Consider the following 25,045-nt stretch of genomic DNA (forward strand, 5'->3'; position numbering starts at 1 on the left):
ACATGATCTTTTTGCATGTATGCTTTAATTTGGTAGACGTAGCATCTATTTCTAGAATATAATCGTATATTTGTGCGTTTTACCGCTTAATAGAAGTAGGGTGTTACAAGTTGGTATCAGAGCCGTGGTCAGTCTTGTCCGAACTATTGGACGAGTAGACTAGTATTCGTCCTGTTAGTATGCGAATGGTAATGAGTTACCTTCGATACTTGGTTGTTGTGTTGTTGTTCTTATCCGTTGGTTGGTTTTGTGTAGTCTTGAGATGGCTGGTGGTAGAGATGATGCGGCGATTGCTCAGGCTTTGGCTTCAATGACTCAGGTGTTGGCTCAGGCTAACGAGCAGGCGGCGGTTGGTCATCGTGATCCTGGTGAGGCTGAAGAGCGGAGACTTGATCGTTTCATGAGGAACAATCCGCCAACGTTCAAGGGTAGATATGATCCGGATGGAGCTCAGGCATGGGTGCAAGCCATGGAGAGGATCTTTCGTGCTATGGTAACTAGTGAGGATCAGAAGGTCAGATTGGCTACTCACATGCTTGCTGAGGAGGCTGAGTATTAGTGGACCAATGCTAAGGGGAGGCTTGAGGCTGGTGGAGCTGTGACTTGGGCTAGGTTCAAGATTGAGTTTTCGAGGAAGTACATTCCTGAGGATTTGAGGACTAAGAAGGAAGTGGAGCTCTTGAACTTGAAGCAAGAGAACCGTTCGGTGGCTGAGTATGCGGCAAAGTTTGAGGAGCTTTCGAGGTTTTGTTCGTACATCAATGCTGAGGATGCTATGGTTTCCAAGTGTGTGAAGTTTGAAAGCGGTTTGAGGCCCGACATCTACAGTATATGTGTATTCAGGAGATCCGTGATTTTGATACTTTGGTGCATAACTGTCGTATGTTTGATGAAGCTGGAAAGGTCAAGGTGAACCATTACAAGGCGATGAATGAGAAGAAGGGAAAGAGTCATGGATTTGGGAAGCCGTACAACAAGGACAAAGGAAAGAGGAAGGAATCTGGTGGAGGCTCCAAGTTGAATGTTGCTGAGGTGAGGTGCTACAAGTGTGGCATGATGGGTCATTTTGCTAATGATTGCAAGAGTAGTGAGAAATGCTACAAGTGTGGGGAAGCAGGTCATAAGGCGTTTGAGTGCAAGAAGGAGATCACTTGCTACAATTGTGGTGAGAAGGGGCATATCAGTACTAGGTGTACCAAGCCGAAGAAGGCGGCGGGAAAGGTGTTTGCATTGAATGCGGAAGAGGTGGAGCATCCGGATAATCTCATCTGAGGTATGTGTTTTATCAATAATACTCCTTTGATTGCAATTATTGATATTGGTGCTACTCATTCTTTTATCGCGGTTAGTTGTGTTGAGCGTTTGGGTTTGGTTGTGACTCCGTTGTCTCGAGGGATGGTTATCGATACCCCAGCTAGTGGTTCGGTGAATACTTCTTTAGTGTGTGCTAAGTGTCCCGTTAGTTTTGGCAATGTTGATTTTGAGTTGGATCTTGTGTGTCTTCCGTTGAAGCATATGGACGTGATTTTTGGTATGGATTGGATGTTGACTTTTGGTGTTAACATTAATTGTTTGACCAAGAGTGTAACGTTTTCTAAGCCGGTAGCTGAGGAAGGTGGAAAGTTCTTGACCGCGGAGCAAGTAAAGAAGTCCTTGGATGGTGAAGCTAGTGTGTTCATGATGTTTGTTTCTTTGAAGGAAAGTAGTGAGAAAGGAGTTGGTGATTTGCCGGTAGTGCAAGACTTTCCAGAAGTTTTTTCGGACGACATTACCAAGTTACCGCCGGAGAGGGAAGTTGAGTTTGCAATTGATTTGGTACCAGGAACGAGTCCTATTTCGATTGCGCCGTATCGGATGTCTGCATCAGAGTTGGGTGAATTGAAGAGTCAGTTGGAAGAGTTGCTCGAGAAGCAGTTTATCAGGCCGAGTGTTTCTCCGTGGGGTGCTCCTGTGTTGTTGGTTAAGAAGAAGGATGGAAGCATGAGGTTGTGGGTGGATTATCGACAGTTGAATGAAGTGACGATTAAGAATCGGTATCCGCTTCCAAGGATTGATGATTTGATGGATCAGTTGGTTGGTGCGGAAGTGTTCAGCAAGATTTACTTGAGGTTAGGATATCATCAGATTAGAGTAAAGGCGGAAGATATATCCAAAACTGCGTTCCGAACGAGGTATCGACACTATGAGTATGTTGTGATGCCATTTAGAGTATCTAATGCGCCAGGTGTCTTCATGGAGTATATGAATAGGATATTTCATCCTTTTCTGGACCGTTTTGTGGTGGTGTTTATAGATGATATTTTGGTGTATTCGAAGTCTGAAGAAGAGCATGTCGAGCATTTGAGGATTGTGTTGGGAGTCTTGAAAGAGAAGAAGTTGTTCGCTAAGTTGTTGAAGTGTGAGTTTTGGTTGTGGGAAGTGAGTTTCCTTGGTCATGTGATTTCTAAAGGTGGTATTGTCGTGGATCCATCGAAAGTTGATGCAGTGTTGCAGTGGGAATCACCTAAGACTGTTTTTGAAGTGAGGAGCTTTCTTGGTTTGACAGGTTATTATCGGATGTTCATTGTGGGATTCTCTAAGTTGGCGTTGCCATTGACGCAGTTGACTCAGAAAGGGCAAGCTTATGTTTGGGATGCTTAGTGTGAGAAGAGTTTCCAAGAGTTGAAGAAGAGGTTGACTTCAGCTCTAGTGTTGATTTTGCCGAATTCGAAGGAATTGTTAGTTGTGTATTGTGATGCTTCTAAGATGGGTCTTGGTGGTGTGCTTATGCAGAATCGTCAGGTTGTGGCTTATGCTTCGAGGCAGTTGAAAGTGCATGAGAAGAACTATCCAACTCATGATTTGGAATTGGCGGTTGTTGTGTATGTGTTGAAGATTTGGAGGCATTATCTGTATGGTTCTAAGTTGGAGGTGTTCAGTGATCATAAGAGTTTGAAGTACTTGTTTGACCAGAAGGAGTTGAATATGAGGCAAAGAAGATGGTTGGAGTATCTTAAGGATTTCGACTTTCAGTTGAGTTATCACCCTGGGAAGGCGAATGTTGTTGCTGATGCTTTGAGTAGGAAGTCGTTGCATATGACTGCTTTGATGATTAAAGAGTTAGAGTTGATTGATTAGTTCCGAGATTTGAGTTTGGTTAGTGAGTTAACACCGGAGGGTGTGAGATTAGGAATGTTGAAGCTGACGAGTAATATTATGGAGGAGATCAAGAATGGTCAGAAGGAAGATTTGGAACTTGTAGATCGTGTGGTGTTGGTTAATCAAGGTAAGGGTGGAGACTTCAGGTTGGGTGAGAACGGCGTTTTGATGTTTCGCGATCGTGTTTGTGTACCAGATGTTCTTGAGCTTAAGAGAAGGATTTTGGAAGAAGGTCATATGAGTAGTTTGAGTATCCATCTAGGACCAACTAAGATGTATCAGGATCTGAAGAGATTGTTCTGGTGGCCTGGAATAAAAAAAGAGATTGCGGAATTTGTGTATGCTTGTTTGGTTTGTTAGAAGTCTAAGATTGAACATCAGAAACCGTCAGGTTTGATGCAACCGTTGTTTGTGCCACAAGTGGAAGTGAGATAGTATCTCTATGGATTTTGTTGGAGCGTTGCCGAAGACTGTTAAGGGTTTTCATTCGATTTGGTAATTGTTGATCGGTTGACGAAGTAGGCACATTTTGTTCCTATTAAGACCGGTATGTTTGTGGCGAAGTTGGCTGAAATCTACATTGAGCAGATTGTTAGATTGTATGGTGTTCCTTCTAGTATTGTGTCGGATCGGGATCTGAGGTTTACTTCTAAGTTTTGGGAAAGTTTGCAAGCTGCTTTGGAGACTAAGTTGAGGTTGAGTTCTGCTTATCATCCCCAGACTGATGGTCAGACGGAGAGGACTATTCAGAGTTTGGAATATTTGTTGAGGGCTTGTGTGTTGGGGCAAGGTGTCAGTTGAATTGAATGTTTACCATTGATTGAGTTTACTTACAATAACAGTTTTCATTCTAGTATCGGAATGGCACCGTTTGAAGCTTTGTATGGTCGGAGTTGTAGAACTCCTTTGTGTTGGTGTGAGTCAAGTGAAAGTGCTTTATTAGGACCGGATGTTGTGCAAGAAACTACGGAAAAGGTTAAGATGATTCAAGAGAAGATGAGAGCATCTCAGAGTAAGCAGAAGAGTTATCATGATAAGAGGAGGAAGGATATTGAGTTTCAGGTGGGTGATCATGTGTTTTTAAGAGTGAATCCTGTAACCGGTGTTGGTCGTGCTTTGAAGTGTCCGAAGTTAACTCCTTGTTTTGGTGGATCGTTTGAGATTGTTGAGAAGGTTGGAGTTGTAGCGTATCGGATTGTGTTACCGCCATCTTTGTCGAATCTTCATGATGTGTTTCATGTGTCTCAGTTGCGGAAGTATGTGTATGATGCGTCTCATGTGATCCAAGTGGATGAGCTGGAAGTAAGGGATAATTTGACCGTTGAGACTTGGCCAGTTAGGATTGAGGACCGTGAAGTGAAGCGTTTGCGTGGCAAGGAGATCGTTTTGGTTAAAGTGATTTGGGTTGGACCGACTGGTGAGAGTGCCACTTGGGAATCGGAGAGTAGGTTGAGGGTTGCGTATCCAAAGTTGTCTCCTTCAGGTAATTTTCGAGGGCGAAAATTCTTTTTAGTGGGGGAGAGTTGTAACAACCCGATTTTTCGACTAGATTTGTTTTTATTATTTTTAATTGTGTTATATGTGCTCTTATGTGATTATTGCCTCTGTGTGTATTTTTAGTTGGGAATCGAAAAATTCGGTGTTAGAGGGGTATTTTAGTTATTTTGGACTTAGAGACATTTTGGTCATTTTGAGAGCAGGGGTAATTTTGTAATTTTTGCTGGAAGTTATTTTTAGTGCTTAGTGAGAGTTATTATTTTACCAAGTTACTAGAGGGTGTAGTAATTATTTATTTACCATTAAGTGACCGTTAGTGTTATATTTTACCGTTAAGTGAGTAGTAACATTTTTGAGGTTAAAATAGAAATGGGTTAGGCCCATTAAGGTTTGTGAGATAAGCCCAATTAAGTGAGCCTATATATAAACTAGTGTTGGTAGAGAAATAGGGTTTTCTTCACAACATTTTTCATTTGAGAAGAGAAGAGATAGAGGCTAGAGGGAAGAACAAGAACAAGGGTTAGAGGCAAGAGGGATTCATCATCTAGGAGCTAAATTGAAGCTTGGGTTAGAGATTCTTGGTGCTAGAGGTAAGAGGGTTAGAATTCAACCATAATTCATAACTTTTCATTTTTACCCATTTGTGAAATTGATGAATTGAACCTAATTGATTGTAAATTCGTGTTCATGTTTTGATGCAATGTTTGGGTATGTAAATTGAATGTTAATTGAGTGGTTGATGATGAAATTACATGCTTAAATTGTGGTTATATGTATGCTTTGCATTTTTGTCCAAAAATGGTGATATGAGGTGTTGTTGTGATGAATTGTTGATGAATTCATGATAGTTAGTTGCTGATGTTGTTGAGAGATGTTGTTGTTGATGATTAAAATCTTGGGTAATCACAATTGTGGAGTTTGCGATGAACTTGTGTTGTTTTTGAAGTTTTGATGAAAAATGGGTCAAATGATGATTTTTGTTAAGAGAATGTTTTGGGGAAAATTTTATATGGGTTTGAGTGTCTTTTCATGTTTAGAAATGTTTAAACAAACTTTGGAATCAAATTTGGGCATTGGGGAGTCAAAATTGGGGTTTTGGGGTGAAAATGGCTCTTTTTCCTGAGACTACTGTCATAACTCGCAACCGTACTCGCAGCTGCGAGTTGAATGCGAGCAACAGGGGCTCCCTGGAGCCAACTCGCAATGGCGAGTGAATTTATTCGCAGTTGCGAGTTGCACAGGGCAGAACCCCCTATTTCGCATTCTTTCATCTTTTTCCCTCGTTTCAGTCGTGATTTGGTTTTTGGTACAAACATGAAAATTGTAGATAATATTTTTAGCTTTCTAAGGGCGTTGGTTTGACTAGAATATGATTCTTGATTTCCAAGTTATGGGGAAAATACTCTTGAAAAGTTTTGTCGAAAAATCCCTCATAACTAGTTCTAAGTCGACCTAATCCTTGTGGAATGTTTTTAATCTTCGAAACTTGATTTTTATAAGTTCAACTAAGGTAGTTAAACTGTGATGTAGTGAACCTACTTGTTTTCCTTTGAAAATGGAAATTTTTGTGAAAAGTGGTCAAGTGAGACGAACTTCGGAACTTTTGGTAATTCTCCATATGTGGCCGATGAAATGTTTATGTAACCTCTATTGCATGTGTAAGTGACTTGTGAGGGTACATGACATAGACAATTGAGCTTGTAGAATTGGTTTTGGTTCATAACCTCTAATTATTTTATGTTGTGACTTTGAGAGACGAACTTTGTTGAATATGACTTTATGAGCTAATTGTCTTGTGAATCCTTTATGGATAGTTGTTATATCTTATGTGAAGATGATTGGTGGTGTATATACTTATGTGACAACTATATGTTGCTTGAATTATGGATGTTGTTGATGATTGTATATATGTTAAGTGGTGATGAATTGTTGTTGTTTGCATATATACAAGTATTGGTGGTGTTGAGGTGATTTGTTTGTGTGAACATATGCATTGTTGTCGAGTCAAATGTTCATGCATTCATGACTGATAGTGGTGGGTTTTATATCCAATTGAGCTGATATGATGTTTTTGTTGCATCGGAGGTGACAACCTTGAGGTGACTTGGTACCACATGCATCTAGATGAGTCTAGAGTCATTGCATACTTTGTTGGTGAATTGAAATGCATTTGAGTTGTGAATGATGATTGAATTTGTTAACTATTGATTAACATGGTTGATGTTGTGATGTGGGTATGACACGCTTGTGGATATGAACTTGAGATGATGATATTGAATGATGTGAATGTTAAGAATACTTGTGAGTATATGTATAGTTTGTTATTCATCTTTCTTAAATGTATCTTTCATTCTCAAAGTTTCTTGTTAATTTTAATTGGATTATGATGATGTAATGCTAACCCTCAGTGGTTTACCACCTACCTTTCCGTATGAACGGGTAGATGGAGTGCAGGATACTTAGTGTGTTTGCTCGATGTTGCCGAGGAGTGGAGTTCCTCTTTTATATGCAAGTGTCTAGATTAGGGCTCTGATCTAGGATTTGCATATTGGATTTAGTTGATTATGTATTTTGGAGTTGAGATGTTATTTGTATTTGAGATAGGAGGATATGTTCTTATTATATTGATACGTTGAGGTGGTTTATGGATTTTATATATGTTCCGCTACTAAGTGATGTAACAAGATCTTTTTGCATGTATGTTTTAATTTGGTAGACGTAACATCTATTTCTAGAATATAATCGTATATTCGCGCGTTTTACAGCTTAATAGAAGTAGGGTGTTACAGTTAGCACTACATCCTTATATGGAAGTAAATATGGATTAGTTATTGTTGATGATTACAAGAGATGGACTTGGGTAAAGTTCCTGAAAAGTAAGGATAATGCTTATGATGTATTCAGCAACTTCTGCACTCAAATTCTATTTGAAAAGAAATGAAGATTTTAAAAGTAAGAAGTGATCATGGTGGAGAATTTGAAAATGAGCCATTTGAAAATTGTTGTGAAAAACTTGGAATTGTCCATGAATTCTCTTCTCCTAGAACTCCACAGCAAAATAGGGTTGTAGAGAGGAAGAATAGAACTTTACAAGAAATGGCTAGAACCATTATTCATGAAAACAATTTGGCTAAACATTTATGGGGAGAAGCAGTGAATACAGCATGTTATGTACAAAATAAAATCTATATCAGACCTATCTTGGAGATGACCCAAGATAGGTCTGATAGGTCTTTAAAGGAAGAAGACCCAATATCTCTTACTTTCATCAATTTGGATGTACCTGTTACATTCTAAATAACAAGCTCTACCTAAAGAAATATGATGCCAAGGCCCAAAGAGGAATATTTTTAGGTTACTCAGAAAGGTCAAAGGCATACAAAGTGTATAATTCAGAAACACTTCATGTTGAACAATCAATGCACGTTAAATTTGATAACAAAGAGCCTAGAAATAAAACTCCAGAGCAAGATGAAAGTTTTGCCGATATACAGGTTCCTGAAGATACTCCAAAACCTGATCAGATAGCTGAATCTGAAGACAGTCCAGAAGCTGAACCAACTCCAGAAGCACAAGATGAAGTTGCTTCTGAAGAAGCTCAAGATGGCTCTCAGCAAGCTAATAAATCCAAGAACACATTCAAGTATAAGTCTTCACATCCTAAGGATGAAATCATTGGAAACAAAAAGAGTCCTAGAAGAACAAGATTATACTTCAGACAAGAAGAGTCAATGATAGGACTGTTATCAGTGATTGAACCTGCTACATTTGATGAAGCACTTTCAGACGATGGATGGATACTAGCTATGCAGGAAGAGCTTAATCAGTTTCAAAGAAATGATGTGTGGGATATGGTACCCAAGCCTCAGCACAAGAACATTATTTGAACAAAATGGGTATTCAGAAACAAGTTGAGTGAACAAGGTGAAGTAGTCAGAAACAAAGCAAGACTTGTTTCACAAGGTTACAGTCAACAAGAAGGCATTGATTATACTGAAACATTTGCTCCAGTTGCAAGATTGGAAGCAATCAGGTTACTTCTATCCTATGCAGTAAATCATGGCATAATATTATATCAAATGGATGTCAAGAGTGCATTTCTTAATGGGGTCATTGAAGAAGAAGTGTTTGTGAAGCAACCTCCTGGTTTTGAGGATCTTAACCATCCTGACCCTGTTTACAAACTTAAGAAATCACTATATGGCTTGAAACATGCTCCCAGAGCTTGTTATGATAGACTAAGTAATTTCTTGATCAAAAATGATTTTAAAAGAGCTCAGGTTGACACAACACTCTTCAGGAGGACTCTTGAGAAAGACATTCTTGTTGTGCAGATATATGTTGATGATATAATATTTGGTTCTACTAATGCATCTCTTTGCAAGGAATTTTCAAAGTTAATGCATGATGAATTTGAAATGAGCATGATGGGAGAGTTGAAATTCTTCCTTGGAATACAAATCAATAAAAACAAAGATGGAGTATATGTTCATCAAACAAAGTATACTAAGGTGCTTCTGAAGAAGTTCAAGCTAGAAGATTGTAAAGTGATGAACACTCCAATGCATCCAACCTGCACCTTAAGCAAAGAAGATACTGGAACAAAGGTAGACCAGAAGCTGTGAAGAGGTATGGTTGGTTTTTTATTATACTTCACTGCATCTAGGCCATATAATTTATTCAGTGTATGCTTATGTGCAAGATTCAAATCTGATCCTAGAGAATCTCATTTAACTATTGTTAAGAGAATCTTCAGGTATTTGAAAGGAACAACTAATCCTGGACTCCTTTATAGGAAATCCTTAGATTATCAGTTGGTGGGATTTTGTGTTGCTGAATATGCTGGTGATAGGATTGAAAGAAAATCAACCATTGGCAACTGCCAATTTCTGGGTGATAATCTGATATCCTGGGCTAGCAAAAGACAAGCAACTATTGCTATTTCTACAGCATAAGCAGAGTACATCTCAGCTGCAAGTTGTTGTACACAACTACTTTGGATGAAACATCAGTTGGAAGACTATCAGATTAATGCTAACAGTATTCCCATTTATTGTGATAATGTTACTGCTATTTGTTTGTCAAAGAATCCAATTCTACATTCAAGAGCCAAGCATATTGAAATCAAACACCACTTTATTAGAGACTATGTTCAAAAAGGAATTTTAGATATACAATTCATTGATACTGAACATCAATGGGCTGATATATTTACTAAGCCTTTAACTATGGAAATATTTGATTTTATAAAGAAAAATTTGAACATGCACTTGGTGTCTGATTAGAATTTCTTTCTCCTGAACAAGGAATTTAGGTCCTGAAGTCGTTCAGAAGTTGTGGTCCATTAGAAGCTCTTAACTGAGGTTCTGAGAAAAATGTGCTTCTGAAGATGACATCAGCATCTGAACTCCAGAAGCTGGGTTTTGTGCTCCTGAATAGGAGAGTTAGTGGAAACGCTGAAAGTTACTTTTTAGTAACACCTGTCCCACTAACTTGGCAGTTACTCTGAGAAACTTCTGACGTGGTATACTTGTATTGGTGTATAACGTAAGAGGGCAATGATGATTTTTAGCTTTGAATATACTTTCACGCGCCCCCTATGTCATTAATGTTGTGTTTGTTTGTCCCCTACTGAATTGCAATCGTTTTTACTCAAAACACTTAGACAGAAACACACATTACTCACTTCACTACCTACACTTTCCTTTCTCAACTGTTTCTCTGCGAAGTAAAACGCACTTTCCTCAATCAAAAACCCTAGAACCCTAAAAACAATCTTCATCCTCATCAATGGCAAGTTCAAGTTCAGTTCAAGAAACATCTTAAAGCATGCAAGAAGCACCGGCATATGAGATTAAAGGAAGAACCATGTCTTTGGAAGAATGGGATCTTAGAATACAAACTGAGAATCATGTGGACTTCATCTCTCTAGCACATCGTGGGTGTGACATCAGAAGCTATTTCGAATCACAAGGTCTAATGGAATACTTCAATATGTTGAATGGCCCAACATACAAGTCATTGATCAGCCACTTCTGGGTTAGGGCGCATGTCTATGACAGGAATGCAGCCAAGTTGGAAGAAACTGAGAAGATATTGATTGACCTTAATCCAGAAGGAAAATCAAGGGAGGAAATGGGTTTAGAACCGTTCAGATGCACTGAGATCAGGTCAAGCATCATGGGCATCTCTGTATTCATCTCAGAAGAGATCATCACCTTTGTTCTCCGAAGAGATTCAACAGGAAGTTTCAAAGGTGGGATAACCAATCCCAAGACCAGGCCATGGAATGAAGTAGTTAACAAATCAATGTTCAACAGCGTAAAGAAAGGTGCTTACAGTGATTTGAGCATGGAGAAGAAAATGCTTCTGAAAATTCAGAATGAAAACCTGCTACCAAAAGGTGGTGGTAGTGACCAACCTTCCCTGGAGCACAGGATATTTCTTCACTACCTCATAAAAAAAGAAAACGCCAATGTGCCCAAGTATATATTCAATCACATGATTAAGGAGCTTTGGGAAAGCCAGGAAAACCGAAGATGGTTGGTTCCCTATGGAAGACTCATCTCAAAGATCCTTCATCAAGGAGGGAACCTGAAGGCTCTCAGCAATGTCAACTTCTTCACTGATGAGCAACTGGATACTGAAACTGGCAAGGTTATCAATGGAAGAACACTCAAGAACATGAAACTGATTGAGGCCTTTACAAAGCTCAGCACAGACTTGAGTGAATCAAATGTTGTGTCAAACCTGATGGAAGATTTTCCTCCTATCTGCAAGAAGGATCCACTTGAAGTTCAGATGAACTACATCCACTAGTGCAGAATTGACAAAAGAACTATTGATATTATACCTTTTAAATTAAAAAAAGGTGTCAAATATACATGCGGTGGCAATTTTGTGAATATATTGAACTTTTTTGGTTAATGTCTATCGATCAGCACCTGATTTTAAGAAAAGAGGGTGTCAAATATATGCGGTGGCAATCTCATAAATATTATTCCACCCCTAATTTTTAGAAAAAGGGTGTGACATATTAGTTTTTTTTTTTTTTTTCCAAAAAAGTTATTAGTTTTTTTTTCCCAATATCACGCATGACCCCCTCTTCTTCGCGAGAAACAAACATATCCTTTAAGTTTAATCTCACGCTAAGAAAACCCATTAAACTCAATCCTTCTCACTCTCCTCTCTTTCCAGAAGCAAAGCAATGAAGCTCGCTCTCCTCTCTCGGTCTTTTGTTTTTCCTCCGCCTCAACAATTGAGTCATCGTTACTCAGCCACGGTTCACCTTGAAACCCTATGTTTCAGTAAGTTCTCCCTTATTATGTTTCAGTAATTGATTTTGAATTCTTAAGTTTCTGCACTCTATTTTTGCTTTCAAAGTCTTCTGAAACCTGATTTCTCCCAAAATATTCTCTTAAAATAAAATTTTGGGATTTTCGATTTCTTCTTTGATACAATTTTTTTTTTTTGAAGAAGTTCGATACAAAAAATTAGTAATAATAATCCTCTATTTTTCCTGTTGTTTCATTTAATTGAAACCTCGTTCTTTGTGTTGATTGCTTTAAATCAGTGTATGGATTTGGGAATTTTATTTTTGCTTTTGGGTAATATTCTTTATGTGGTAAAGGTTAACGATAGATTTATTTAATTTTTTTTTAGGAAATTTGAGTTTCTTAATTACAATAAAGCTACCTGGTTTTGAGAAAATTAATTGTTTTGTTATTTGGTTTTGAGTAAATTTTAATGGTTGATAATATCCTATTATCTAATACCAAATTTTACTTGTACATACGTGAGTGCAAGGGCACGTGAGCGTAAGGGCTTGTGTATTTGTTTAATTTGAATATAATGGTGTTACTATCCCTCTTAAAACCAATGTGCAATCCATTGAATTTCTTGTTTTTCAACCATGTTAGAGTTTTTGTAGCTTACAATACATTTATGTTAGAACGCACTTCCATTGGTTTAGTAACATGACAAAATTTTATCTATTGCCTTGCGACATCCATAAGAATGATTCAGCATCTGAAAAAGCATTTCAATATTGTAGTTGTTTCTATGGTTATTCAAACGTGTTTAGTGGTTTTTTACAAAAACAGATTAAACGAAGTGGTAATCTTCTGTTCGGAGTTTCAAAAACCCAACCCAAAAAATAATCTTAGATTTTCAAAAGCCTATGACTTAACACTAGTAAGACTAAATATTGATAGCTAACTATGATCCGAGGTTAGATTAGTTGTTGAAAAATGCTATGATTAAAAGGATTTATATGATTTGTCTTTATTGCCCTTTTTCCATACAATGCAACTAAACAAATACCTAACTGTAACAACAACTATTTCTGGAGAAGCATGTCTTCCATGTTATGCTGCTTTGAAATTTGAATTTTAAACATATTATGTCTCATTGTAGTATCAAGAATGACTTTACTCGTATGAGTTCCTTTTTTTTCCTTTCCTTAGTATGACACATATATTTTAATTTTCTGTATTTTACCTTATTTGATTCTATTGTAGGCAATGGTACTCCTTAGTAATTTTTTAGAAAAAGAAAATAGTTTGACTAGAATTGGTGCAATTATAGGATTAGGAATTGCATATGCTGGTTCCCAAAATGAGCAATTGATTTTTTTTCTTTCAGTGACACGCCTTGTTGAGAGCAGCATATTCGCCAAGCATTTCCTCTGGCACTTGATTTACTTTGTATATCAAACCGAAAGGTTTGCAGTCCTGCATTTTATCATTTATTATTTAACAGTGTGGAACACATCATGACCTTGTTATGTTTGTTTAATTGATCAGTTCAATGTTATGGATACCTTGAGCAGACTCAGCCATGATACTGATTCAAATGTAGCAATGGTAAGATTGTAGATCCTTTTGAATCATTTTGTTCTATTTTTTTTATTCTTGTGTATAAGTAAAAACACATTTTGTATGCTACAGGAAGCAATATCTCCTTAGGTCTAATTGGCGCTAGAACAAACAATGCCTGAATTGCCGGCATGCTTCGCAATCTTTCAAGCTATTACTACCAGGATACCATCCTTCTACTTTATGTATGTTCCAACTAAGTCGTCCTTATCTTTTAATTCATCTTGTCACAATGCTCTCTAATTTTCTTTTCTGCACTACAGGTGTGGATTTCCAAGGTCTTGTACATTTGGGAAAGGGATCATTAACACTTATTCCTTATCATTCTGATCGCGTCTTACTGTCATTGTAAGTTAACCCTTATTTTCCCATCTTCTTATGTCTCTTAATTAAAACTTTATCGGACAACAAGTTAATTGAGTTGGTCACTTCATATGACATACTGATTTGTTGTAATAATTTCTAATCGACGTTACACTCCTATCAATTTTTACAAGACATCGCTTGTAGGACTAATTACTATGTTGCATGCATGCTTCAATATCAAAGCTATCGTGTTGGGAAAAAATCACTATGTTCTATACTTCCTGGTGTTGGCTATGCAGGTTTGTTTGAGTCTTAAATTCCTCTCTCATCCCCCATTTGAAGCTACTCTTAATTAAACTCTATTGTGACAGGTGAGGATGTTATTGACTGTGAATGAGAACTTTTTAATCTAACAATGTTTGTTCGGATTAGCAATGCAATAGACGTTGGAAAGGCAGGCATGTCGTCCTAAGACAATCAATGAATTTTAGACCCATTCCACCCTTGTTGTAACGGCGTTGTTGAGAGATTTGTTAGTTGAGATATGGTGGTTTTAGTTTTTCTAGTTGTCCACACATCTCTGTTGTTACTTGCTATAGACACTGTGCTGAATAAGGGTGTTGAATAAAGTCATTTGCTGTGTTTTTTGTTGTATGAAATTTGTATACGTGGATTGAACTTGAGTTGTATTTTCCTTTCCCTCTCTTGTAAATCTTGTCCTTGAAGGGGAGTGTTATTAATGCATTATCTTTTGCTTTTGTAAAATAATAAAATGCATGTATTCAGTTATCCCAAGGCGCACCATTGTAGAATAATTCATTATACATTTATGTTGTTTTATTGAATAAATATTAGATGCTTTTCACTGCAAAAATTAAAATATGCATTGTGGAATTGAATAACTTGTAGGAGACAGCGCCTGCAGGTTTTTTTTTTTAATATGCTACTACTTTTTTCACACCGGTTTTTTTATTAAAATAGGTGTTAAAAATAAACATATCACACCTGTTTTAGACCAGCTTAAAACAGGTGTTGTATGTGATACATACAACACCCGTGGATATAACCCCTGTTCAAAAACAGGTCTTGAATCCTTAAAAAACAGGTTTTAAATCCCTGATTTCCACTAGTGATCAATGATCATTTTGCAACAACTGGCAAGAGGATCAGGCTTGAAGATGTGCCTGAAAATATGTATGGTGGTGCTCTGCCAGTAGCAAAGAGCAGGAAGTCAAAGAGGAAAACAATCACTAAAGAAGAATATCTGGAAGATACTTCTGAAGAGCCTAAGCAGAAGAAGGCCAAGAAAGCTCAGAAGGAGAAGACTTTTGATAAGGTGAATGTTGGTGGTGCTGGTGTACCAACCATTTAGGAAGAGGTTAAGGAACTAGATGCTAATATAGTCCTGAACAAGAGAACCAGAAGTGGCAAAGCTGCTGCTTCTTCTCAAACTGCTCCTGATCAACTCCCAATGCCCAAGAAGAAAAGAAAGCAAGCCATCAGGAAGTTGAAATTGGCACCACTTGTGGAAGAAGAAGTAGAGCAGATTGCAGCTGCTACTGAGTTGGTTACAAGGGAAGTAAAGAAAAAGAAGGCTGCAGATGATGCTACACTTCAGAAGGTGTTGGATTTAGCAAAAGAGATTGAGGTCCCTGCATCCAGCTTTGCTAGAGAAGATGCAGTTACAGATGCTCACGAGATTACAAAGGCTACTGAAGAAGTACAAGAGCTGGTAACTTTAGAAGCTGGAGGTTTGCTGATGGTAGCTACAGAGGGAGTCCAGGAGGACAATGCTGATGCATCAGAAGCTGCTGTTCCAGAAGCTTCGAGAGGTAAAGCTGATTCTCCACACACTTCTAATGTTATAGTAGTAGAATTAGATTCAACCCCCTCCACATCCTCTCAATCCACCTCATTTATATCTTCCTCAGACTTAAATGATATACCCATATGCCAAGTTTACTCAACCATTCACAAAGGCCTTTCACCATCAACCAAACTCCATAAAAAGCCTGCTAAACACATTCCATATGGGCCTATGATCCCTACTATTGATGAAAGAACAGGCAACATGTCAGAAATGAGAAATAAGGTTTGTGAAAGACTACCCCTTAATCATCCTTTCCAACCACCTATGATTCAACCTTTAATTTTTATTCCTGTTGATGCAGATGTAATAGGTGAACATATAGGTTATGAGTCGTCCAACCTTAATGCTGAATCATCATCACATCCGTCTTCAACCAACCAACACTCTGAAACATCTGTTCTAGAGAATCTAGTCAGACACTACTTAAGTGAACTGCCAGGTGTTGAGACCAACCTACAGAAAGCCTTTGAAGTAGCTTCTAATGAAGTTGCTTTAGAAAGCCCCCAACAACAAGCACCAAATTCACAAATGGCCCAAACAAATATCTCTGCCCCTGAACATGTTGTTCCTGAACTGTCTGTTCTTGAACAACTTGTTTCTCAAACTGAGTCTACTCCTGAAACTGTTTCTGATCAACACTCAACCAACAATCAAACTCAAACCTCCACAAATAGCCAACCTTCATCATCTAGCCTAACTATCCAACCTATAACTCCTGCCAAACCAAATATCCCATCTCCACCCACATTGATTCTTGATTCTACTATATTAGCAGATGTGTGTGAGAATATTGCTCAGGAGCTAACCAGTCTTATTCAAGCAAGGAATGACTTGATTCATAAGGACAACTATGACAAGCTTTAAAAGATGCTGAAGGAAAGAGTTGATTTTGTCATGAGTGAGCTCCAAAGGACTTGTATGGATGATCAAAACTCAGCTCAGCAAAAGTTGCATGATTGGCTAAAGGGAGTTGATAGCAATCTGCAACAAGTTAAGATTCTGAGAACTTGGGCTCAAAGTCCTCCATGCTTAAGAGGAAGGAATCCTACTGACTTCATTCCTACTGGTGTGCATCCCAAAGACTTGGACTTAATCTTCTTGAACAAGATTAACTTCAAATTAGCATCTACTAACCTGGACTTGTTACAAAGGAATGCTAACTAGGAAACAGAGAATAAAAAGCTGAAGAAAGAGATAATGGAACAGAAGCTACTTCTACAGGAATAAAAGTCTGCTACTGAAGCCAAGCTGGAAGAAGCAAGAGTAAGAGAAGAGAATCTGACCAGAAGTAATGAGGACTTCAAGAAAGAAATGAAGCTACAACAAGAAGGAATGAAGCAGCAACAAGAAGAGACAAACAAGATGCTTAAGCAGATAATGGAAATGTTTAACAAACAAGCCAACCCAGCCAACCCTTAGTTGCACACATTTTTGCTTGTTTAGTTTTAGTCTTAAGTTTCTTTGTTCAAACTTCTTATGCTTCTGTCTTCAAATTTTTGCATCTGACCATATTCTGCTTATGAACAAGTTTTTGCGCTACTGATTAATGTTTTTGCTTTTGAATTCCTTTGTTTTTTCTCTGATATAGACACATCCAACAAAATCCTCTCTACAGACATTGGACTTATTAGACTCATCCATACCAGGTTTAACAAAATCATTTTCAAAATCATTAGACTCCCTAGATCCTTAAGTAGTCTTAATGGGTCTAGCTAATAAGAACATTGAACCCATTAAGACTATCTTTAATATGGAAAAACTCCCTACATCCTTAAGTTTAGATGGCAATTTATCTTGAATGATTTCAATAAATTTCCTAAACTGCTCATCTAACTTGGACTTATCAAACCTTTGTGGTAAATGAATTTTTGGATTACAAGTTGGTGATGCGTTAGGCTTTTCACTCTTTACTACAAATTCTCACTTTGTGACTTTTCACCTTCTACCTCACCCTCATTTGTCTTGGTTTTCACAACGGGGTCCTCTAATTGCCTACCAATTCTAAGTGTTTGGTCTTTTGGGTTAGCTTCATGTTGGCTCGGAAGGATTCCAGAGGTTTGTGAGGAATAGGCTATTTGTTGGGCTACTTGAGGGATTTGAGTCTCTAGAATTTTGGTTGTGAGTACAAAGAGAATCCACTTTTGATGAAAACCTAGCGAAAGAGTCATTCAAAATTCCAGCTTGGATTTTAAATTCATGGTTGTGCTTATTTGATCCAATACAAGATTTTCTAGCAAAAGTTCCAAGCTGGATTTTTGAGGGACTCTTTGGTTGTTTGCATAAACGGGTGGTGCTGTTTGTTGTCCAAAAAGATTTTGAGGGGTTTGAAAAAAATTTGACTGTTCCTAAACCCTTGATATTGAGCATAGTTTACTTGCTCAGCACTTCCAACAACACTACCTAGTTGGCATTCAACACCAGTATGACCAAATATTCTATAAACTTTATAAGGTGGTAAAACAGGGGCAAAATCCATTGATAGTGGTTTTGAGCCATGTCCTTAATCAAAGCATGTGAAAGTAAAAAACAAAGAAAAAGTTTTTTTTTTCAATCTAACCGGTATTAAAAAGTTAATCAAATTACTTAACTCCCCGGCAACGGCGCCAAAAACTTGATGGTGTAAATCCGAAAGTGTACAGTTTACCGATGTAGTAATAAAAGAGTATCGTTCCGACAGGAGTTATCAATTCAATTGAATTTTAACATTTATTAGAAGAGAGTTTGAGTTGAAAAGTTGGGATTTTTAACGGTTGAAGATAATAATAAAAAGCGCCTTGGGATTATTGGTTCGTCATGGTGACAAATCCTTCGCAAACCAAACCCTAAACCTAGAATTTATGTTGGACCTATTTTCTTAAGACAAGTTTCTCTTTATCCTATCACATCTCCTTTCGGTCTCAGTGAGTGTGTTTCTTTAGCAACCACGCATATTCTCATGGTTGATTGCTATTGAAATCCTTGAAGCACGAAACTTTATTGTCTCAAGGTTTTCTAGACTATTCTCATGTTTTGCAATCCTTGTCTAATTTCACTTGTTCCAATATCAAAACTTCATCTTTCGATCCTTCGCTTGATATTTGTGATTAAGCAATAACAACTATTAAACTTCATCTTTCAATCATTCGATTAATACTTGTTATTGATTATAAAAATGGCTGAGAGAAGACTTCAACCATCTATCGGAAGGAATGAGATCTCCCTCCGCGAAGGAATAATCGGCGGCCGACTTATCAAAATGATTTGTGGTCTAAAAATGGCAGAAAAGGGGGCTATGCACCACGCCCTCCGAATGAACGGCCCCCAGTCTCGGACCGTCAGAAACAACCTAGTCTAGATAGTTCGAAGGAACGCAACTGATGCTCTCGTATGCCCGCCATCTCACGGGACAGGCTAATAGGTACTTGTGCTTCTAATTCTCAAGAGAATCTGCGTAGTCCTCAAATAACATGACAATCTGATAAAGTTCTACCCAACCATGAGCCACTGCCTCATCCTCTCGGCGAACCCCAAAGAGGGTAAAAAAGAGGCGCAAGTTGCTAAACCTTCACGAAAGCCCAAGAAAGAGGGTGAAGTTAAGAAGGCGCCACCTTTAAATGATGAAGCACCCCCAGTTCGAAACTATTAAAGGGGACTTAAGCATCCAGTTCCCCATCAAAATGTTGTAAGTGACGAAACCAAAACCGCGGAAGTGGCTACGCGCACTTTTCGGCCCCTTCAGACCTTCCAAAGCCCAGTACCCGAGGAGACTCCATGGAAGTTTTTTAATTGGTCAACCGACTAGTACTGAGAGACAACCTCCGTGACGACGCCATCCGCCCAACTGAAATCAGTTTCAGAACTAGGACGCCCATCACGATTGTCCATTGGCAAAGGGTCACCCTTCCTGAAATGATAAGGGAAACCATGAGCATGAGCCTAGAGCAATCCTCCAGTCACCACACAATTTCTTTATGAGAAGGAGGATGCCTTAGATGGCAAGCAAGGAATGCCTGCATCTCACAAAACAAATCATCCCCTTCAAAGCCAGTAACCATGACGGGATTCTCCAAAGTAATGGGAGGGAAAGTAGAACAAGTACATACCCCTATAACGTCGTCCTGACCACCAGCCAAGAGGTGACGGTCACCGATCAGCGAAAACTGTAACAGCCCGATTTTCGCAATTATTTTATTTTGATTGTTTTATGTGTGTTTAATTATGTTCGTGTGCATTTTCATGTTTATGGGAATTTGAGGGGTAAAGTAGTAATTTTGAGAGAATAGCGTTATATCATTTTTAAGTTAGAACCGTTTATTTTTAGTGAGTTGTCGGTATGTGAGAATTAATTAGAGCCGAGGTTGCTAATTAATTACCTTTAGTGTGTTAATTAGTGGATTAGTGTATTTAGTGAGAGCCCATTTATTTTTAGTGGGTTAAGGCCCATTAAGGGAGAGGGAGTATATAAGCTAAGTCATTGGCTAGGGTTAGAACTTTGATCATTTTTCACACAACCACAAGAGGAGAGAACTTGAGGTTAAAGAGAAGAACAAGAGAAAGGGGTTGGAGGCTAGAGCTAGAAGAGGATTTCATCTTTAGGAGCTAAATTGATGCCTTGGTTAGAGATTCTTGGTGTTAGAGGTAAGAGGGTTAGGCTTCACTCATAATTTCATAATTTTTACTCTTTACCCATTTTTGTGAAATTGTTAAATTGAATCTAGCTGGTGTGAATTCGTGCATGAATGTTGTTGTTATGTTTGAGAACACGAACTACATGATAATTGTGTGATTGTATGTGAATTAACATGTTGAAATGCATAATTGTTGGTATATTGTGTTATTGAGCAAATATGGTAAATAATGAAGTTGTTGTTGTGGAATTATGTAAGAATTCATGTTCATTAATTGGTGTTATTGATTTGGAACATGTGGTTGTTGAATTGATGCTTTGGGTATCAAGATTGATGAATTAATGAAGAGATTTTGTGTTGTTGAAAGTTGAGAAAGTGAGGATGATTTGATGAATTATGTGCAATTGATGTTATAATTCCAAGTTTGATGTATGTTTGAGTGCTTTGTAACATGCATCACCTGTAAACATCTTTGGGATTAAGTTTTGGGGCCTGGAAGGATCAAAATGGGGATTTTGGGGTGAAAGGGGTTGGAACCCTAACAATTTTGACAGAAACTGAGACAGCATGCTTAAGCGTGCTCTAAGCGAGCAGCTTCTGGAGTTAGGACGCTTAAGCGTGCTCCAAGCGTGCTCCCAGCGTGCTAAGTCCAGAAGCTACTGGAACTTGGACGCTTAAGCGTGCAGAGGACGCTTAAGCGTGCAGCTCCCAGTTCAGCCACTTTTATTCCTTCGCTTCGTGCACTTGGGGACCAATCCAGGCTTCCTAAAATGTTTCTTTTAACTTGTTAAAACTCTGTTTATGCACTTAATCCTGCTGGAACATGGTTTGAATCGAATTGTACTTGATTTTGTGAATTTTCACTTAAATTTGGAAAAACGGTCCAAACGTTAATTTTTCTGAAAACTTGTTTTTCTCCGGAAATCGAAGTGGGATTAGGGTTGTATAATGTATATATGATTTCTTAAAATGGTTATGATTGGTTTCATCAAGTTTTAACTTGTTTTGCTTTGAAAGTTGCATTCTTTTAATAAAGTGAGACGAACTTTGAGTTTTTCATGATTTCGTCACACTTGGCCGGTGAAACGCCAAAGTATCCTCTACTGCACCCACATGTGGCCTAGAGGTATACTTAGTTGAGGCATTGGAACTTGTTTACTTGGTTTTGACTTAAATGCTCAATTATTTCTAATGTCGTGATTTTGAGGGACGAACTTTGTTGAAAATGTTTTTAAGAGTTGATTGCCTTATGAATCCTTGTGGATAGTTGATATAATTTACGTGGAGATGTTTGATGATGTATATATATGACAACTACATGTTGATTGAATTATGGATGTTGTTGGTGATTGTATATATGATGGTGAATTATTGTCGATTGCATATATACTAAATGTTGGTGATGGTGTGGCGATTTGTTTGTGTGAACATATGCATTTGTAGTCGAGTCATATGTTCATGCATTCATGACTGATGGTGGTTGACTTTATATTCAATTGAGGTGATTACAATGTTTTTGTTGCATCGGAAGTGACGACCTTGGAGGAGACTTGGTACCACATGCATCTAGATGAGTCTAGAGACATTGCATACATTGTTGGTGAATTGAAATGCATTTGAGTTGTGCATGATGATTGGATTTGTTAATTGTTAATTGACATGGTTGAAATTGTGATATGTGTATGATACACTTGTTAATAGGAACTTGGAATGATGATATTGAGTGATCTTGAATGATATGAATGTTGTGAATACTTGTGAGTACATGTATGATTTGTTATTCATTGTTCTTGAATATATCTTTCATTCCCAATGTCTTGTTAATTCTACTATGGATTATGATGATGTAATGCTAACCCTCAATGGTTTACCACCTACCTTTCCGTATGGACGGGTAGATGGAGTGCAGGATGCTTAGACTGTATGCTTGATGTTGCCGAGGAGCGGAGTTCCTCTTTTTATGTGCAAGTGTCTAGATTAGGGCTCTGATCTAGGGTAGTACTTGCATGCTAGATTCTGTTTTGATTATGTAGTTTTGGAGTTGATATATTGATTGTATCTGAGATCGAGAGATGTATTTATTATCTTGAGATTTGAAGATGTTATTCATATGGTTTATATATATGTTCCGCTGCTATGTATGAAACTTGATAATTTATACATGTATGTTTTGTTTTCGTTTGATGACGTAGCATCTATTACTAGAATATATTCGTATATTCGCGCGTTTTACTGCTTATTAGAAGTAGGGTGTTACATAAACCAGAAGGAAAGACAAAATAAGCAAAAGGCATAAAAAGAAGAATACCTAATGAAAAGTTGCACGCCCCGTAAAGGAAAAGAGGAAATGTTGAAGTTAACCTTTCCCGAAAATCCCAACTAGAAAGGAAATGAACCTCGCTGTGGAAAGCCGGAAAGGGACGAAGAAAAACGTGAAAATATTTCTGAAAACCAGAGTTCACCAAAAGACTGTTGCAAAACCGTCTAAGACAGAGAGAATAGAAAGCGAAAAGATGGCCCGACCGAGGAACAACAGTCATAGACAAAGGAACCAATAGGTTTACGATTCAACGGTTGGGATGCGTTTTCAAACCGGAAAAACACTTAAGTAATGTGTGCGTGCGGCCCGAAACCCGGAATGCGTGCACCACACGAACCAGACACGTGGAAAGCAAAATTGAATAGATATCATGTCACCAACGTTCCGTCTAAAGCATTAAATTATAATTACTCCCACTAATTCAGAATCAGACGCCACCTGGTGAAACACATCAAAGGTCGTCCAACCTACACCATCAACGGACGCCACCTCCTTGCGGGCGGACTTAAGCTCCCTAACAAAACGCATTGTGGGCCGACGGGCTAAGCCGGCGACGAGCACCATTACCAAACGCCTCTTTTGCTACTAAAGCCATTGAGCCATAAAAGCATCAACGGCTTGGGGGGGGGGAACTGTTCTAGACCAGTTACAACACAACTCACACGGCTACGTGTCTTAAGATACACCGCCATAAGGCTCCGTCCTTGAGGGAGCACGCCGGCTCGCGTGCACCGCGCCACACAGGACCACGCCTCCACGCAGGGTTCACGTTACACGTCTCCCATAACTGCCCGAATCATACGCCGCGTCGCACGGAAATGCTTATGCTCAATGCGCGCCTATATAAGGGTGAACTTGCTTCACCCTCAAGGTACACATCAGTTTCGACAACAGTTCTTACTCACTCTTTTTCAGCTCCATTACTGACTTGAGCGTTTGAGTGCTAACGTGCCTGCATGCTCCCTTCGTTCCATCGCAAAGACTCATCGCCGCGATGCCGGAAGTCGTTACTGTTACTTCGGAGCATTCTCTGTCACCATTGCTACTCAATCGTTCTCACCGGACAGATCAGAAACATTGTTCAAAACCTTATTTAATTTAGCCAGATCATGTACATTTGCATACCTAACAAAACTACACCGTTCACCCTTCGCATTATGATTCGGTGATACAAACTTTGCATTACGATTCCGTGATACAAACACATCAGATAAAATACAATATACCTCAAGACCCTTCCGTAATTCCACATATGGAATAAAAGGTGGAAAATTTGTAAAATAATATGAAGCTAAACATGTGGCAGGCTTGAAAGTACCATGCACACAGGGAGCGGCCCCATTGACACGCATCTACTGCTCCTTCCTACTATCACTAGAAGCATATACATAATTAGCTTCTCCCTGTTTGCCATGTAAATTGCCACGCAGCTGCTGTTCCTTCATACTATCACGAGAAGCATGCTCATGAATATCTTTTCCCTGTTTGCCATGCCTACATGTCAACGACCTGCCTCTCCTCCTATACATGTACTCACGCCCCCCTTCATCAACGTATATGTCGTAATTAAGCCTACGATGGTCACGCGATGCCCTGCCTGAATAATACCTTCGGCGAGAAAACCGACCCTATGCAGAACACCCAACCCGCTGCCTGGCCATTGAATACCTATCAAATATGCCGCCTCGCTGCCGTTTGAAATCCGAAACCCTGTGTTGTCCTATAGAAAAAATAATTACAAATCTTAAAATTCTATTTTTCTAAACTTATCATTTGACATATGTATTAATGTGTCCACTGCTACATATTTTTTTTTTACTTTTAAAACATTCTTTTTTTTTAATTTAATTTATTTAGAATTCATCCAACTTAAATACTTAAATTATATTTAAACCGGTGCAATGGACGGGCATACTTTGTAACAAAAATAAAGACTGGCATAGTTCTTTTGCATATAATAAATGAGGAAGAGTAAGAGCGTACTGATATTAACATTATTGAATTTGGAATAAGCTCTGAGGCAAGCAACCCAATCCACAGTAAGCAACAACACAAACTTCAAACAGTGATGAAAACTTCATTGTGTCAGGATTACAGTTGGCTCCACTACATTTTGTAAAACAACCTTCACCTTGTGCAAAATCAAACACAATAATTGCCATTGTCATGACCACAGTGATAATAATATTTTTCATCTCACTGTTTGTCATAGTTCTTCTTTATGTAAATATTGTTGTTCATCCCTTAAGCTTTAGCCCTCTTTATAAAAAAAAAATAACTTTGTTTTTCTTCAGCCTCCCGTTTCTATGCACAGGAATAGAGACATGTTGAGTACGTTTTGCCAACTTAGTGGAAAACTCATGTTGATAATTGTATTTTTTATTTTATTTTATTTTATTTTAATAACGTGTTGATGATTGTACTAAAACAT

The 25,045-nt window shown here is 38.3% G+C and overlaps 1 long non-coding RNA gene and 3 pseudogenes across 3 annotated transcripts; 3 read left to right on the forward strand and 1 right to left on the reverse strand.

The window, feature by feature from the left end:
- The first annotated feature begins 882 nt into the window (after positions 1 to 882).
- Positions 883 to 2,579, forward strand: LOC146915820 (uncharacterized; annotated as a pseudogene).
- Positions 2,580 to 10,425: 7,846 nt separating this feature from the next.
- LOC146915821 (uncharacterized) lies at positions 10,426 to 16,551 on the forward strand (annotated as a pseudogene).
- On the forward strand, positions 11,687 to 14,691 carry LOC146915822 (uncharacterized). 3 transcript variants are annotated; one of them, XR_015014767.1, is made up of 7 exons: positions 11,687 to 11,942; positions 13,279 to 13,357; positions 13,440 to 13,499; positions 13,584 to 13,696; positions 13,775 to 13,859; positions 14,009 to 14,116; positions 14,189 to 14,691. It is a non-coding gene; the product is annotated as an uncharacterized LOC146915822 (long non-coding RNA). The 3 variants fall into 3 exon arrangements; XR_015014768.1 differs by having other exon boundaries at positions 14,022 to 14,116; XR_015014766.1 differs by having other exon boundaries at positions 13,775 to 14,116.
- An 825-nt stretch (positions 16,552 to 17,376) lies between the features above and the next one.
- The window catches only part of LOC146915823 (uncharacterized), a 61,444-nt pseudogene continuing 53,775 nt past the window's right edge, over positions 17,377 to 25,045 (reverse strand).

This window comes from Medicago sativa, chromosome 6 (genome assembly GCF_051527215.1).
Source record: "Medicago sativa cultivar Bolivia chromosome 6, Bolivia_mono, whole genome shotgun sequence".
NCBI lineage: Eukaryota > Viridiplantae > Streptophyta > Magnoliopsida > Fabales > Fabaceae > Medicago > Medicago sativa.